General features: G+C 52.5%; 1 long non-coding RNA gene across 1 annotated transcript; it reads right to left on the bottom strand.

The window, feature by feature from the left end:
* Window positions 1-725: 725 nt before the first annotated feature.
* On the bottom strand, window positions 726-2,414 carry LOC133279202 (uncharacterized). The gene is made up of 2 exons (XR_009746805.1): window positions 2,147-2,414; window positions 726-1,217 (listed from the first exon to the last, which is right to left on the bottom strand). It is a non-coding gene; the product is annotated as an uncharacterized LOC133279202 (long non-coding RNA).
* Window positions 2,415-6,646: the final 4,232 nt, after the last annotated feature.

Genomic DNA, 6,646 nt, shown 5'->3' with positions numbered 1-6,646 from the left:
TTTCCCTGCTGCCTTCTCCTCCAACAAACCCCTCAGGTCCCACTGTAGAAAACAGTCCCTGAAACCTCGGACTCTTCCCTTTCCTTCCCTCTTCCCTTTCTTCTTCTCTTTTCTCTTCTCTTCCCCTCTCTTCCCCGTCCCTTCCCTTCCTTTCCCTTTCCTTCCCTTTTCCCTTTTCCCTTCTACTCCCCTTTCCCTTCCCTTCCATTCCCTTTTCCCTTCCCATCCATTCCCTTTTCCCTTTTCTCTTCACTTCCTTGCCCCTTCCTTCCTTCCTTCCTTCCTTCCTTCCTTCCTTCCTTCCTTCCTTCCTTCCTTCCTTCCTTCCTTCCTTCCTTCCTTCCTTCCTTCCTTCCTCCCTCCCTCCCTCCCTCCCTCCCTCCCTCCCTCCCTCCCTCCCTTCCTTCTTCCTTCCCTCTTCCTCCCTCCTTCCCTCCCTCTCTTCCTCTCTCCTCTCCTCTCCTCTCCTCCCCTCTCCTTCTTTTTCCTTCCTTCCTGCACTTCAGATTCGGAAGAGCCGCTGCAAGCTGAGGAAATGAAGAGTCCTGGGTTTTCCAGTATATACGGCAATCAGCCCCTTTGAATGAGCCATCATATTTGTCTTTAATTCCGACTTTCCCAAGCACTATTCTCATATTCCTCTGGTTGAAATGTAGGAAGGTCTAGCATAATTTGGAGGTCAGAACTCTAAATAAGCCTGCTTTAAATAACAAGCCCACACGGGAGATTGTCAGTATCTCTATTTTGTATACCGTTTACACACTGGCACCGCTTTTTAAAACCCTATATGTGGGTTAAAACTCAATTTTACAACCCCCATTTATATGAGATGTAGGTTTGACATCTGTTTGCCAGAGTGTTTTGCACTTAGCCTAACACCCACTATTAAATGACAAAATTGTGGCAGGCTGTCAAAGCCAGCTGACTGACAGCTGCTCTACTTTACAAAAAAGCCCCATTCAAATATTTGCAGGGTTGAAGCTTTCTGTAACGCTGCCGCCATTCTCCCCGTTATTTAGCATGTAAAATATAAGTCAAAGTTTTAAAGCTGCTTTCCGAAATGTTGCCGGTTTTCCATATAAAAAGAGCGAGCGGCGGCTGCTGGCGGGGAGTCAGCGCCGATCGCATCGGGTGGGCATCGCCCCGGGTCCCCGCGTTCCTCCTCTCTGCACACCCCAGATAACACCGGCGGTTAGCAGCGCTTCTTAATATTGCAGCTAATTAAAGACGGCGTGTTATTGAAGTGAGAACAAAAATCCACTTAGAAAGGAACGGAAGAAAAAGAAGGAGCGGGTGGGGGTTGTAAAATGTTCCGGGGCAGGCGGAGGAGAGCGCCAGATCCTGGGGAAAGGGCTCCGGGTTTGGGGGGACACCAAAGGCACCCTGCGGCCGTTCACCGTCCTGCCCCCACCTCCGGGTCCTGCCGGTAGCCGCCAGCTCAAGGCAGCTCTGGAAAGGGGTGCAAGGGACCGATGGAGCGGGTAGCCCTATGCCTTGGTTGAGGTCGATCCCGCTTCTAGCCCCGCTAATGAGGATGTGACATTTAACTCAGGTGGTTACGACGCGCCCGTCCGTTCACCCGTTTCCCCTCACGGAGCAATACGAGTCTGTGAACGGCAACGGTGGTTTAAACTTAAAAGCTAACTGATTTTTTATTCTGACGTCTCTAATGATTGTATGCGACTAAACAGCGCGAAATAGCTGGCGAGGTAACCCCTCCATGCTAAAGTCTTTGCAGCGATTGCCGGGGTCTGCTGGAACCTCGGGAGCTTTCCGCAGCCCCTCCCAGGCAAGCGGGGCTTTAGCTGTCAAACGAATCGGAGGTAAATGTTGGGGGATGTTATTAATTTATTTCTGGAATGAAGGCTAGGTCCACCCCCCCCACCCCCCCACCCCCCAATAACAGAACACACTCCGGCGGTGGGAAGGCTACTGCGGCCGGTCCCTGCGCAGGGCGAGGGCAGTCACCGTGCCGGTACCGCTGGCTCCAGCAGCGGGCAGCTCCCCCCCCTTTACCCCCTTCTGCCCTCCCGATCTTTCCTCATCCTTCCCCCCCCTACCGCACACCTCCCTCCTCCCACACACACGGGCACACGCACCCTCCCACAGCCGGAGCGGAGAGAAAGCGGGTTGTTCTCAGCTTTACCTGGGCATCTTTAGCTGATTTGTGTCCGTTTTAACAACCTCTATCGACTGTCTTTTTCCTAGAGCGGTTGTCATGTTGATAGAAGGGGACTGGAAAAGAGTATTAAAGGCCGGGGGGCGGAGGGAGGATGCGGGAGGAAAACTAAAGGCGCTGTCTAGGAAAGGGGAGGTCATCGCGATTAGCGGTACGGGGCGGAGAAGGTGCGGACCCTCCGCAGCGATCCCGGGAGGAGGCGGACTAGAGAGGGGCTAACATCCATCCCGGGAAAAGCGGGGGGAGGCAGGGATGAAATGGGAGGGGGGCCGAGAGGGCGGAGAGGGTTGTTTGAGCATCCCTGGGAAATCCAAGTTTATTGTCAACAAAGGAGGGTCTGGCACGGCTCGGAGCCTCCGCTGTCCCGAGCTGCCGGGAACTGGCAGGGCACGGGGCGGTGGGGGGGGGGGGGGGGGGGGCCGGGATAGGGGTCCTGGAGCGGTCGGGGAGGCCACGGTGATGGGCGGTAGGAGGCGGGGGAAGCCCAGGTGCGAGAAGCAGCACCTGGGGTGACTCTTCCTTTCCCGGCTGCATGTCTCCCGGGAAAAGGGGCAGGGGAGAGTGGCCCAGCAGGAGCGGCGAGGGAGAAAGGCGAGGTTAGAGGAGAAAGTGCGTGCGGGAGAGGGAAAGGGGAAGAGACAGAGGAGGAAGGCTCCGGCTCCACCTCCCCGCTCGGCGCTCCAGCTGCTCTCAAACCAACTGCTCAATTCTATTCACTGCCGCAACGGAACAAAAAAGTGGCTATTTATTAGAATACTTGTTTGGTATTGTTCGGTGCCACACAAAAGGCGTTTCATTATGTTGGGGTGGGGAGAAAAAACCCCTCTCCTTTTTTTTTTTTCCTTTTTTTTTTTCCCTTTTCTCTCCAGACCGAAACAATAACTTGAAATTGTCTTTAAAGTCTTTTCTTATCAATAATAAATTTTATTTTCTTCTTTCTCTCCCGCTCTCCCTCTCTCCCCCTCTCCCGTGCAGGATGTGTGTGTGTATGTGTGTGAGAGGGGGAGAGAGAGGGAGTGAGTGAGCGAGAGAGCGCGGCTGGTGAGTGTGCGTGTGTCGCTGGGCACTCGTGGCTTGGGCACAGCCGCCTGGAAGCTGCGGCTGGGAGAGGGGCGAGCAGGAGAGGCCGGGCTCGGTCGGAGGAAGGTGTGAGCTAGGCTAGAGCCGAGGGAGAAAAAAAACAAAACCAAAATATATTAGTAATAAGGCTGCCCCTTGAGCTGACATGTTGGGAGGAGGCTGGAGCTGGAAGATCAACTGTAAGTGTGCCTCTAACTTTTGAGGGGGTCTTCGCCCTGTCTTGGGAAGGGAGGAGGGGAAGCCGGCGAGGGGAGGGCTTCCCAGTTACTTTTGCTGCGAGGGAAGAGCCGTTTGCAATCACTGGGTTATCGGCTGTGACACGGATGGGGGGGGGGGGGTGAGGGGGGAGAGATTCAGAGGGTGACAGTGTTTTGGGCTGCCTCCCTCCGCCTTCCCGGGAAAGACGCCTCTCTGGGTTTTGAATCGCGGGGCCGGAGTCTGCGGAGCGGCGGCTGGGCCGGGACCTAAGGCTGGAGCCGGGGTGGGAGGGCGGCTGGGGACACCCCGGCCCCCGTGCTGCCTCCCGAGCTCTTAGCGCTAGCTCCGGTTCCACGGTCAGGCATTAACATGTCGGTGCGCGTGTGCCATTTAGTGAAAGGTGTCTTGGTCAAAGAATCAATTTCGGTGTGACTGACCGGCGGGCTTGGCTGTGTCAATACTGCCAAAAAAGGGGGGAAATCAATGGGCAGAGCAGTCCTCAGCAATTATAACTAATGCCTGCTTAATCTCTGCCCCTCAGAGAGAGCATTCAAACGGGCTCTTAGCATTGCTAACGCGGCCGGTCTGAGCCCGGCTCCATCTTCCCGGGGAGTGGGGAATCCCCGGATCTGGTCCCCTGTGAAGGTGACAGCTGTTGGAACCCTTCGGTACGGAGGCTCTGCCCAGCCTCGCCTAGTAAAGTCCAGACAGAAAGAAACTCACGGGGATTAGGGCGACCTGGGCCCGTCCAACCCGGGTTCTTACTCTCCCTCCCCAGCTCCAAGGTGGCTGTACAAATTCTCCTATTGCCATAAAGTATTGGGATGCTTAAAAAATGAAATGGATTTTTCCCTCTCTTATTTGCCGGTGGTGTTTGGGGTCGATCAACAGGCAATGGAGCGAGGCTGCGCGTCTATCGATCAGGGAGGGGACGGGTTTTGGCTGAATCTCTTTTCAGAAACAGGTGTTTAAACATGATAGCGTCTCCAGTCAATTAACCCATTAAAACCCCGTTTTGTCGCATTGATTCCCGCAGGCTACCATAAAAGGTTGTTATTTGAAAAGCTCTTTGTTGAGTAGGGGTGTGGGTGGATGGATGGATGGATGGATGGATGGATGGATGGATGGATGGATGGATGGATGGATGGATGGATGGATGAAGGGGAGAAGGGGTGCAAATTGTCTCCAAATGTACAGTATCGAGCTGGCGGTAAGATGGCAACCTACCGTTTGGTAGAGCTCCGGCCGCCCGGGCTCGGCCCAGCGGAGGGGCTGAGCAGCCGCTGCGGGCCCGAGAGGCTGCGCCCCTCCCCCCTCCCCGACCACCCGCCTGCCCAGCCCCTGCGGCTAAAGCTGATGCATCCCCCTCCGGCAAGGGGGAGCCAGTGGCAGGGGGGGCAGGAAGACCCCCCCGGACGGGGAGGAGGGGTCGCGTCGGGCTGAGGGGGACACTACAGCCCGCGCCGGCTGTGGGCCAGGGGGTCCAGCTGACAGTACCACTATAAAGTTGCGAGCGCTGGTGTTCCTTAAATAGGACAGTCTGTGAATAGCATCCCCCACCCCGCCTCCAAACCCTCTAGCACCTTTTTCAGGTTTGCCAGCAATAGCGCTATGAAAGATCTATTTGCTACAGGCGCCAGTAGCCAGGTTGTTACCCGGTGAGTGCCAGGAATATGTGTACAGGAAAGATGAAGGATCTGTCAGTGATCTGGTGGAATAAAAGCCCAAACATATATGTGAAAATCATTCATTTTCCAGAAGGCAAACAAACACTGGATCCTGGCTCCGGTATCGCCAGTTGGTGGGAAGGAACCCGTGTTTTCCTCCTCCCTTGCCTGGGGTTCGTTATCGCCCTTCCCGTGGCCAGAAAGCTGCACTGGATGGAGCAAGAGGATCATGTATTTCCTCCGGGTACCTTTAATTTTCAGACTAGTGGTCTGAGGTTATGCAGATGTTTCCAGTTTTACCCTTGTTTGCTGTTTGCTGAAGTAAGCACTGGATGTGACTGAAAAGGTTTGAAATCGTGTCAAAGTGATGTTTTAATCTCATTGAAAAGTGTATTAAAGGAGAAGATGTAATTTGTGGGAATGTTTCAATGAAAGGAGAGATTGGAGTGGATGATACTTTCACTCTCCTGTGAACCCCATGTCATGTTTATATTGAAGCCTGTGTAGCTAATCTAATTTGCAATAACAGGATGGCCTGCAAGACAGAAGCTCCTATATGATTTAATTTCTTTCTTTCCTCCTTTATTTTTTACACAAATTCATTCTGACTTGCCCTCAATGATGCTTTTGCAATGTGGGGATAACTGACGGGGATGCAAACCAGAAAGATCCCCTTATTTCCTAAACCCCTCTTCTCCAAGCGATGCGGCACAGCCATCAACAGCCAGGTCGCCCTCCTGTAAATGGGATGCCGCACTTGGGCTTGGCGAAGCTCTTTTTTCGTGACTGACATTTCGACAGCGCAATTTTAAAGATTAACTTCGTAATAACTCTCATGTCCTACGGCTTCGACGATCTGTCCGTCCCCGCAGCTCTTGTTTTTCTTTTTTCCTTCAGAAGTTTAGCCTTACAAAACTATACTTTCAAAATATTTCCCTTATGGTAGAAAGTAAATTGCTGGGTAGATATTTTTTGTCTACAGGGGCTCTCGATCATCCCTTTAAATGGAATACCCTAAACCCTAGAAAACAAGACGCTGCAAGCCCTCATCTCCCGCGAGATATTTTGCCATCTGATTAGCCCGTATTCCCGGAGTGTGCCTTAGTGATAATAATAATAATAATAATAATAATAAAAAATAAAAAATGTGAAAAGACTCGAAAATTACAACTTTCCTGTAATGTAAAAAGGTGTATTCAGCCTCTTAATTATAGGGGACTGTGTCATTGGGATGTTATCAATGACCCGTTTAATTTTACTGTAATTACTGACAAAATAAGACAACGACAGATCACAATACAGGATTTTCCTCTTTCCGAATGATATTGTGCGGAGAGTTGAGCTAATGCGTAACACAAACAAACACTTTAGAAGATGCTCCTGCTGGCAGAACTTCGTTAAGACCCGATTCTGCTTTCTTTACCGACTCCTAACTCCCACCGGGAGAAGAATCGTGCCCCTTCCAAGGTGAGGGGGCACTCGGTGCATTCTGCAAGGATGAGGACGGGGGTAAGGAAGGGAC

This window comes from Pezoporus flaviventris, unplaced genomic scaffold (assembly GCF_033815535.1).
Source record: "Pezoporus flaviventris isolate CSIRO_AGI_PZ_B2104156 unplaced genomic scaffold, CSIRO_AGI_Pfla_v1 ptg000072l, whole genome shotgun sequence".
Taxonomy (NCBI): Eukaryota; Metazoa; Chordata; class Aves; order Psittaciformes; family Psittacidae; genus Pezoporus; species Pezoporus flaviventris.
Note: the sequence above shows the minus strand (reverse complement) of the source record. Positions and strands in the feature narration are given on the sequence as shown.